This window comes from Corapipo altera, unplaced genomic scaffold (genome assembly GCF_003945725.1).
Source record: "Corapipo altera isolate COAL_440 unplaced genomic scaffold, ASM394572v1 59, whole genome shotgun sequence".
Classification (NCBI taxonomy): Eukaryota; Metazoa; Chordata; class Aves; order Passeriformes; family Pipridae; genus Corapipo; species Corapipo altera.
In genome coordinates, this window is record NW_020884917.1 from 4376090 (window position 1) to 4387385 (window position 11296).

The window sequence follows — 11296 nt, forward strand, 5'->3', positions numbered from 1 at the left end:
AAACATACAGGAAACAATTTTTTCTTTAAAAAATCTAAGAGGAATACTGACTTGAAGGGCCAGCCTCAACTTAAAATCATGCCCCCATTTGAGAGTCTTTTCTACCTATTGTTCAAAGCAGTATCTTAACATCAGCAATACTGAATTATAAATGGTTAAACAAACAGGATTTTCCACATTAATTTGTTTCTTTTATAAAGTAACGTTTTGTATGTTGGTTAATTTCCCCTGTTGCTTTTAAGGGCTTTCATTATACAAAGACGAAAAAAAAGTTCAAGAAAATTGATTGCAAAAGTAGAAAGGAATAGGCAATAGGCAGAAAATGAGAGAAGGGTATCATGGGCTGAAGGAATCATATTGCTCTTAAACAGGCCTGTAAAGGGACCAGAGGTTTGCCTAATTATTCTGTACACCACCCCCCCCCCCAGTACATATATATGTACCAGGGGGTGGTATAAATGCTACATATGGTGCATACATATAGCAGTATATATAGTACATACACCTAAATGAAAACATCCACAGTACCATATTACCATTATCGTATATTATGAAACAGCTACCATTTTCCTAGGGATATGAGACTGGAAAAGGAACTCATATAAGATGACAAAACTTGAGAGAATATCAGCTCTTTATATTTGTATTCAGATCGTGCTGTCGCACACTCTCCTTCCCGCGCAGCGCTGCGCCTGTCAGCAGTATCAGTTGGGCAACCAAGGGCTGCTCCTTCTGAGCAGGGGCAGATTTTCCTGTTGGTATGTGGTGAAATTGCTGGCTATGGAGTCACGGTACCAGGTCACACACTGTCATCCTGTGTCCTAGTACTCCCCTCTAACTCACCGCAGTGCATGTGAGTCAGGTGTTGGTGACCTGCTGGCCCAGATGTTCCTGGCAGCTTGGATGGTATGCACCTCTCACTCACCGTGAAAGCTACTGTATCTGTCCTGACAGTCAGGGTGTGCTGACCTGGTGCTGTAAAACCTGAATAAATAAGTCCCTGGGATTGCCAGAGCAATTAGCCTTACCATGCCAGGGACATCCTTATATTATAGGCATCTCTCCAAAGCTTCTTCTTTGCACCTAGAGAAGATTTCCAGGTGAAAGAAAACCTGAAACAAACAGTGAGTCTGAGGAAATTTGGGTTGAAGTAGCTTCTGCATCAGGCAAGATCGCTTCCTTTTTGTTTCTGGAAAAACTCATTGACCAAGTCACCTCAAACCACAAATACCTGCAACCTTGTTTTGTAACAAAATTAACGTTTTCTATGGTGAGACCAAGGGATGCTTTATGAAATGCATGGCATCAAAGACCAGTCTTTCACTTTCACCTAGAAAAAAGGAAGGTGTCTTGTCAGGATGTATCACTTCCCGAAGGATGGACATATTGGAACAAATGGCATCCTAGTTCCTGCTATTTCTGAACCGCAGTGTGCATTGCTGTGGGAGAGCCACCCGCAGGGAGCCCGGGGCGGGAGGAGGATGGGAATGAAGGACAAGGAGGAAGGCAGCGGAGAGCCCTGTTTTGCAGGGTGAAGGCCAGAGGAGCCCGGCAGGGTGCTGGGGAGGCTGGCAGGTCGGCCGGGACAGAAGGAGCAGACGAAGGCATCACCGCCACCCTTCCCCTCGCCCAAGCACTTGTATTTTTTCTCCGAAAGCGCTGTTTTTCAGTGTCACATGGCTTAAGTGAAACTTTCCTTGAAGTCCTCCAGTCAAGTCAGCCCGCGGCGCCAGAACAAACGGGAGCCCAGAAGCCGCAGCACGCAGCGAAAAACCACCCGGAGGGCACGTTTTCCCCGCAAAAGCCTTGAATTTTTGGGGGGCGGGAGAGAGTGGGATAGAAGGCATGGGTGCGCGGGAAACGGGGCTGCAGATGCAGGCTGAGCTGAAGGATGGATCAGGAGAGGAGGAGGAGGAGAAGGAGGAGGAGAGGGAGGAAGCGCGACCCGAGGCGGAGGGGGGCCGCTCCGGGGGGGGCCCGTCGTCGCCCCGCGCTGCCTCCTGGCTGTGGGCGGGGTGTCGCCGCCCTTGGGCCGCCGCCGGGGCGGGCCGGGCCGGGCCGGGGGGTATGGCGGGGGAGGAGGAGGAGGAGGAGGAAGAGGGGAGCGGGGGTGTCATGCCGAGAGCGCGCGTCGCAGCCCGCCAGGCCGCGGCCCGACCCGCACCCCGGGGCGCAGCCCTCTGCCCTCCGCCGCTCCCCCAGGACAGCGGCCCCGCTCCCCGCCCGGCCCGGGGCACCCGCGCCCCGGGCAGCAGCCAGCCGCGTCCCCAGCGGGCGGAGGGAAGGGGGGAAGGAGAGCGGAGCCCTCTCCACCGCTCAGAGGAAGGGGAGGGAAGGGGGAAAGTTTAGCTGAGGGTGTTTGAATCGGGAGTTATCCCTAAAGAGCCTTTCCCCTGCTCTGATCCAGAGGGCAGCGCCGGGAGGAGGGGGCGGCGACGGCGAGCAGCCCCGCAACATCTGTAAAACTTGAAGGAAGCGGTTGAGAGGAGCGCGCGAGAGAGGGAGGAAAGCGAGAGGGACAACTTTTCCGACACGTGAGTATCTCGGCGCGATGTGTTTGTTCCCCTCCTTTGGTGGCTGCTCCGAGCCAAAACAATGCGGGGCGGCGGCGGGGCCGGAGGGGACGGGCGGGACGGGACGGAGGGGTCCCCCCTTCCCTCCGAAAACTGTTTGGTACCAGACGGTGGATTTCTGGGGATATTTTTTTCTTTTGCTCCCTCTCTTCTTCTTTTTCTTCTTCTTCTTCTCCTCCCCCCCGCTCTTTTTGTTGAACCAAATCAGAAATGTCAGTCAGTGCGAGTGAGTCAGAAGGGATCAGATTACAAGATCACTGAAACTGATGTCGGACCCGCGCACACACACCCCCACACGGAGGCAGAGGCGCGGGCTGCTCCCCGCGGGAGGCGGGCAGGGATAAAACAACCACCAACAACACCCGCCGGCCCTCCTCTGCCGCCTGCGTCCCGCCTGTGCCCCGTCCCGTCCCCCTGCCCCCGCGGGATGCCCGCCGGCTGCGGCGGGGGCCGGCCCCGCTAGCTGCGGCGGCGGGGAGCGGCGCGGGGGCGAGCGGGCGGCCCCGGCCCTCGCCCATGGGCAGCGCGGGGGCTCGGCGGCAGCGGCGGCGGCAGGTACGTACCTACTTGGGCGAGAAGTTCTTTGTTCCCCTGGCTCTGCTCCGGGCCACTTTCTTCTCGCCTCCCAGCTCTCCGGCCCCGCTCCCGGCCCCCTTCCCGCTTCCCTAACTTGGAGGCGGAGGGCAGGGGGGAGCGAGGTGTCTAACCCCCAAAATGGCTGTCACGGAGCGCGGGAGCCGAGGACGTGGGGTGCGGGGAGAGGCGGGGGCAGTCCCCGCTCCGGGCCGGGCCGGGCCGGGCCGTGCTCGGCCGTGCGCGTCCCGCGGCGGAGCTGCCGATGTACGGGTGGCAGCTGTTGTTTTATTTCCACTCCCTTCCTTCTCCTCGCCCCCTTTCCCCGAGCGGCTCCCGGACGTTTTCATGCCCGTGCGGCAGGAGGCCGGCCGCAAACTTCGCAGGGGGAAAGGCGAGAGGAGTGGGGCAGAAGGCGCTGTCACATCTGGCGGATCGCAGTGGTGCCCGGGGCGGCCGTCACTCCCCGCCGGCTGCTCCCTGCGGGCAAGGGGACAGTCGGGTCCCGATCGGGAGCGGGGTGCGGGGGTGCCGGCGCCTCTCTGTGCCGCTCCGTGCAGCCGCTGGAACGGGGTCGGGCTGGGGAGCGGGGCGCCGGGCCGGGTCGGGCCGGGCCGCGGCGGGAGGAGCGGGGCGGCTGCCCCAGGGGAGCTCCTCGGCACCGCGGCCCGGCCGTGCGCCGCCCAACTTCGGAGGGTGGGAGCAGAGCGTGTCCGCCGCCGTTCCGATTGTCCCGTGAAGTCGGTGGGGTGTTGGCGCCCGCTCCCCAACCCGCGCACCACGTGAAGAAAAAAGGTAAAAGGAAACACACGCCCCCCGCTCCCCACCTCACTCCCCAATTTTGTTTTTAACCCTCTGGTGCGTAGTTTTGATCCGGGCCTGCGGGTACGGTGTCCGTGGCTTTCTGCCAGTTTGTATGTAGATATATTTATGTAAAACATTTTCTCCCAGCTCTTTGCCAGCTGTTCCACATTTTCCAGCTGCCACTTCAGTTTGAAATGATGGACTGTACGGATCTGAAAGAGCCTTTTAGTCAGAGGTATGGATAGCTGTCCGTTTGATACACAGTGTCACGTTTTGGAGGCTGCTTCACTAAAGGCGTATTAAGTAGCAACCCTCTGCAAAATGCTGGTCGCTGTCGTGCCCCTGATAGTTCCCGCTTCATCTACAAGGGTCAATAAACGTGATTTTTTAAGCTTCAGCTTGTAGACTTCGTTTCTTTTGTGTGCGTGCTACAGAAAAACTTGGAAGCAAAATTTTCCAGAGGCCTTGAGATATGTGGCTGATTAAATCGACAAACATATTTAAGAGGGCATAGCTGCCTCTCTCTGTGTGATGTAGGTATCTGTTTTGAAACCGTTTAAGTCAGTGGAATAGTGAGAAATCACTGTGTTTCTCTGTGTTACAAAATTGTTTTTGATGTGGTGTTCAGCGGGATTATGGATTGAAATGTGCAAGAACTGGCCTTAAGTAGTTTGAATATTTGTGCAATTGCATTGTAATTTGGAAAGGTGCCTCACTGATTGATTCCTATAATTATTTCATTTAGATCCTTTATTAAAAATTAATAATGATCTGACAGTTTCTTAATTATATATGTCATGATTATTTTGAAGGAAGACGAATACAGTGTTTTAAAAGTAAAGTAACCTTAAAGTGTAAAAATTGCTGTGTCTGCACCACTGTATTTCAGTTGAGGAAATATATATTAAAAGTAATGGTGAATGAGTTTGGCAATGTAAACTGTAGGCAGCCTCTTGAGAGTTTGTTTATATAATGAAGGTTTGGGTTTAACTAGCTAGTATGTAAATACTTTCAGTTTGGTGTATAGCCCAATTCTAAAAGCATAAATAATAGTAATTATGAGAGAAGGCTATTTTAAGGAGGGGGGATTATTTCTTTAAAAGCAGGATTATGTGATTTTGAATGAGTAGGAAGAATGAGTAAGAAAAGGACTGTCTCAGTGTATGTATATTCTTTTAAGCAGCAGTGGAAGTAAAATGATCGCTTAAGGTGCCCAAATGAATGCACTCTTGACTTCTGATAATAGCATATGTTTTTCAGTAGAACATGCTGTTTTCCAAAGCATTTCTATGGAAGTACTGCAAAACAAAGACATCACCTGCATTTTCCTGCTTAAGTGGAGTAAACATTTTTTGCTTGAGAAGACATACTGTGGCCAAGACAGCATTTTACTGCTATAATCTTCAGTTGTGAAAGATTGTTCATTTTCAAACACAAAACCAATTTGTAACTAAGAAATTAAAATATCAATAGTTATAAATAATATTTTTCTGAGTAGTTTTTTGAGAAACCAAAATAGTCAAGTTTTGAGATATTATAATTTGTTCACCTTGCAGATTACTTAGCTTTTTAAGAAGATAAATGTATGCATTGATAGTGACCCATGAAAGTTTCAGTTACACTTCCTGCCTCGTTTTTAGAAAGCTATTTCATTACCTGCACTGCCCTAGTGTGTTTGAATTTCATCCTGTGTGTTAAAGGAAGGAATGGCATATTTTTATGTTGCAGAGTCTAGTGAAAAGTTAGTCATTTTTGCCTGGTAAGTAAGGAATGTGATGGTTATTAAAGCAGAGTTTATTTGGAGTTGTGGAAGGAAGCAGTTTAATGATCAGTGTTGCGTGCCTTCAACTATATGAAGACAGTAACGCACAAAGAAAAAGCAGACTTTAAGGAAAAGTGAATCAACGAGTCATGAAATCCTCAGGAAAACCATAGTAATGGAATGTTAATGCTTTTAGACTATAGTAGATTACCTTAAAAGTCAGGCTTTTCTTCTTTATGCAATTGTTGTAAATCCCTAGCTAAAGAATACTTTGAAGAAGGCTTTAGTTTTTCTGGCACTCATATTCTGTAGTAATTCTGGTTGTTTTGGAAGATTCAAGATATTTTCTGCCAACTTGCAGTTAAGCAATTAAAATGCTAAAATGGCTACAGAGGAAGCTTTTTACTCAACAAAAGGTTCAGCTGTAATAATGATTTCAAGTTGTCTTTTAACCACAGGTTTTATAGACCTCCTCCCTTTAGACTTTGTCATTTTTATAAGGGAATTGATTTGTTATACTTTAAAATCAAATAAAATGAGACAGAATAAACAAAAATAGGGCATGGGTGCTGCTGCAAACTTTTCAAGTTCTTTCAGTGCATTTTTCATCTTTACTTTTATTTGATAGGTCTGTGAAATAGAGCTGTAGACTGGCAGACTTTAAATGAAATTTCACACTTTGATGATTTTTTTTTAAACTTTGATATATTGACAGCAAAAGGAGCTGCAAAGCTTTTATATAACTTGAGCAGTAACGCCAAGCAGCAGTCAAACGTCTCTATGCATTTGTGTTTAACTGCAGAAGAAAAACATGTCCATGGGCAGTAGAGGGTTCTTATCAACTCCCTAATCCCAGATCCCAGCAAACCTTGAGGGCATGCCTCAGATCTTGCTGAAATCATTGTAGACTCTCACAGTTTGCAGATTAAATATGCTATGTGTTCCTGGCTCCAACAACAGTTTTATGAGCTCACTAAGCTTCCTGTTTTAAGATCCTTTTCTGAAGTTTTTAGGAGCTGCTAAAGGCGATGCTGTCTATGGCAAGTGCTACTTGTTAATTTAGGGACACTTTAGATATTTCATTCTGTCGGTAAAAAGAGCCAAAATTACTATTTTCAAATTGGAAGTCGAGTTGCACTGGAAAAGAAAAGGAGCTCCTTTAAAGAGGGATTCTGTTGTTTTAATGTGTTTGTCAGTACAGAAGGTGACAAAGTTTATAGGAGGCTTGATTTGTTTTATGGGGGCTTGACTTTGACCAGACTCTTTAAAATGAGGCTTTTTCAGTTGTAATTCTAAGCACAATGCAGCTTTTAGTACATAATTTCTGAGCCTCTTTTAACCAATTGTATTTGTAGCAGCTCATTAAACATACCTTTGAAGTTCTCATTCTCCTTTAAGTCTCAAAGAAGGGAAAATGTATTTTGCCAAGAATGAATTTCAGTGAATCAGGTAGTTAACCCTGGGATTTGTTGACCCTTCTGAACGAATGGTATTGCACTTCACATTCCGGGTCTGGTCTTTTCTAGCTGCTAAATAGTTAACTCTTATATTTTATTCACTGTAATAATGTTTATGTATTTGGTGTAATAGTTTTAATTAAAAAGGAAAATACTTATTGTCCAACAACACGGGTCATGTTACTCCCGAGAGAACTTGAGCCAATTTTGCGCTTAAAGGTTATTCAATGAATGAAATTTTGAAAGCCCATTTGTCAAGGTACTGCACAGTTTCTGTTAGTTTTCAACCCCCAAATTCATTGTCCGTGTGGCCCAGTCATTAGTCAGCAGTGTATTATGCTGCCTTCAAGCAATGCTGCCCAGCACTTCTTTGCACCATTATAGCTCTAAAAGTGTACTCTGCCGACTGGTAGAATTACTGCTCTGGTTTCCGCTTGGCTGGTTTTGAGGTAAGTCCCCTCCCTACCTTCCAGCTCACTCTAATCCCTGCTTTCTCTTAAGGCTGCTTTCTGCAGAGATTTAGGGGAAAACTTTCTTAAAGATTGTGCTGGCATCATAGTGTGGTTTTGTTGTGGTATACACTGTACATGTAAATTGTACTTACCATACCTTGAAAGCGTATTATATTGGCTGCTGATCTGAAGAGTTGGTTTCTCTGTCTCTTTAAGAACAAAACAAGAAATGAAGACAATACACTAATGTTAAAAACGCCTGCAAGGTTAGTTAGATTACAAGGGACAAACCAATTGGGATAGAATGTGTTTGTCTAAATAGTTGCTGAGTGTCAGAACTGATAATATCAGAATCCACTACATGGAGATCTGATTGAATAATTTTCTTAGCTGAAGTTTCCACTCTTGTGTCAAGTTATTTTTTGCACTGATTACCAAGAAGATTAAGCCTTTTTTTTTTTTTTTTTTTTTTATGGTCAAAATGCTGCTGTATTTTTTTTGGTACCTGATATTTAGTTCAGGGCTAAAGTACTCATCTAACCTTTTGGTGGTTTAGAGATGAACCTCCCCCAACAGCTTTTGCTGCTTTGTATGATACTATGTTTTTTTCACATACAAATCTGTTAATGTCAAGAAAATCAACTGTGTGTAAAGAATACATCATCCAGCTGCTGAGAGAATGAAGCCTTCATTAGATAAGATGTATGAATACCTGAAACCAAAGAGTCGGAAACACAGATCAAGTTAGTGTCAGTTCAGTACGCTGTTCTGAACCCTGTATATTAAAATGAAATTCTAGCACTACCGATTCTTTAGTATCAGGATGTGGTTTGGTGTGGTTTTGCTTGGCTCTTCAATTCACTATGGATGCTCTTTTCTGTGAAAATAAGACGGCTGTATAATTCTAAGATTATGTTATTTGAACAGGGATAGTGGATTGTGGAATGTGCATTTGTAATGCAGCAGTTCAGAGTTGTGTTTTGTCAAGTTACAAAATCATGAAGGAATCATGATACAGTTTTACTGCTACTGTGAGACAGGTGTAAAACCTAAAGTAAACTGTAAAAGCTGAAGATAAAGTTTTATAAAGTACCTTTCACACTTGAAGTTCTTCCTGGGTATATGGAGTTTTTCTAGCTCTTGTACGTGTTAAAACATCTGTGTGGGTTAGAATGTGAAATTCTGGATGAAGGCATCCGTTAACCTGAGAGTATGCTGAGGAGATAAACAGGCTTCCTGGAATGGGACTGTGATCAAAACATTGCACTTTCAAAAACATTCTACTTGATTCCTTTGATCTGGTTTTAAAATGCTAATTGTAAAATATGGAATACGATCTTTTCTTCTTTCATTTGCATATCATACGTTGGGAACAGAAGGCACATCTTTGCAATAGATGTATATTAAATACATTCTTTCTTGAGCTCAGTTCCTGTATAGATTGACACTGATATATAGATCTAGTTTTGATTCTAAGGAAACTTTCATCTGTTGGGATTGATGAGATAAAAAGTGTGAAGAAAGTGGTCATTTCACTGGAATGTTTAGCTCCAGTGCTGGAAATCAGAGTATTTCTGCATTTTTCTGTGGCAGTTGTAGTCACTTCTTACTTGACTAAGTAAGTAATGCAAAGCACAGCCATTACAGGTGTTTGTAATTTGCTTAACCAGACTGTTTTTCGACAAGAAGGGAAGGAAGAAAACAGCCTGTATTGTCACCATAAGTATTCCTAGTGCTAATAGGAGTATCAGCAGAGGAAGTCATAGGGTATGTTATCCACGCAGCAAATCTTGCTGGCTGTCCCCTTTGCTGTCCTCTCAGAATACTCCTGGCCTTTCAGATCTTGAGCGTATGAATGAAACTAATTTCTGGTTTCATAAAACAAATGTTTTACCAAAGGAAGTTATTGTCATTTGTTTTGGATTTAGTGCTGCTGAATTTCTGAATAAAGATAGAGGCAAAAATTTAGTGTAGACTTGGTTGGGAAGTTTGAGGTGTCACTGCTCATTTTAACCTATTGCTACAAACAGTACAGTCCAAAGGAGATTTTTTCATACCCGCCTGTACTAGTTCTTTTGCTGCTAATCTTGCTTTGACATAATAATTAGAGTTTTTCCTGCTGCAGAGTTTGAAGCAAAAGGACATGTAGGAAATTAAGATTGCAAAAAAAGCAGTAACACAGCTTACTCTGTATTTTTTAGCAATATTAGGCTGCTTAATTGGAAGGAGTTCTGATTGCTTCAGGATAAGAGCATTACTGGTTTTAAACACACCCCCTCCCCAAATATGTTTACACATTTGAAGGCTTGAAAAATATGTGACACTTTATATTTTTTAAGAAATAACCTTTATTCTTTCCATTGTACTTAGATAGTTTGTAAGAGAGTCAAAAAGGAACAAGGAAACTCAAGACCATGTGCTTAAAATAATACATGCTTAGATGCAGAGTTAATGACTTGATTTGTTTGTTTTGGTTTGGTGGTTAGGTTGTTTAGTTTGTTTTTTTTTTTAATTTTAAAGTTCAGTTCCTTATTCTAAAAGATTCTTGGCTAATGAATGGATTATAAAATTTTAATTCAGAGGATACATCATATCTGAAATGTAAAGCTACTAAGATGTGCTTTAAGTTTGGGCTTTGTGTTGCATGTTTCATGTTCCCAAACAGCAGCTTCTGTGAGGGATGGACTAGGATATGGACAGTATGACCTGGATCCTTCATCCATTAAGTTCTATTTACTGGGTAAGAAAACATGAATAATTTCTTTCCTGGCGGAAAGCTATTTTATGTAGATACAGAGTTTAATCTGTTGAAGTAATAGTAAAAACATTTAATTGGGGTTATTTTTAACAGCTTTCTAAATCCCAAAACAAAAGTAGAGATAATCTACTTTTAGGAGTGTGTGGGTGATGTGTATTAAAAGCAACTGATGTGCTGTCCCAGTAGAAAGTGCCACTTATTGATCCTACTGTTTACAGGTGTGTTTTAAATATTTTCAGAACTTTTGGTAATTGAGTTTATCTGTAAAAGTGAGATGTCAGAAAATGTAATTCCTCTGGAGTCGAAAAACTCTTACACTTGATCAGTAGTTCAGTATATGCCATGGAATAGTTTCTCACTTAGGATCTTAATCACGAGGATGCTAATAGCATTGCTTTGCCTAGCTGATTGCCTTCGTGTTTGTGATCCTCTGTTACTGTTGCCACAAGCTATTTAACCTATCAGGAACAGATCAGACCATCATTAACCAGGCTTTAGGTCTAGTTGTTTTTCAGTCTTTATGGGGGGGAAGAAATCAAAGGAATGTAACACAGGAAAAGACTGCAGATAGTAATAACTTTGGAAAAATCGTATTAATATATGTTGTGTCCCTTAACTTGGGTTATTTTTAAAAATAATTTCAAGCAACAAATCTGCCCATCTGATTCTGTCAAGGGGGTTTTGTTGTTCTTTCTTTCTCTTTCTTTCTCTCTCTTTCTTTCTCTCTCTTTCTTTCTCTCTCTTTCTTTCTCTCTCTTTCTTTCTCTTTCTCTCTCTTTCTCTCTCTTTCTCTCTCTTTCTCTCTCTTTCTCTCTCTTTCTCTCTCTTTCTCTCTCTTTCTTTCTCTTTCTTTCTCTCTCTTTCTTTCTCTCTCTTTCTTTCTCTCTCTTTCTTTCTCTCTCTTTCTTTCTCTCTCT

At 44.1% G+C, this 11296-nt stretch overlaps 1 protein-coding gene across 1 annotated transcript in view; it reads left to right on the forward strand.

Moving 5' to 3' along the window:
- The first annotated feature begins 2070 nt into the window (after positions 1–2070).
- GLI3 (GLI family zinc finger 3) overlaps positions 2071–11296 on the forward strand; it is a 209491-nt gene continuing 200265 nt past the window's right edge. The window contains exon 1 of the mRNA XM_027655965.1: positions 2071–2534. The gene's annotated coding sequence lies outside the window, so the exon portion shown is untranslated. The remainder of the gene's footprint in view (positions 2535–11296) is intronic.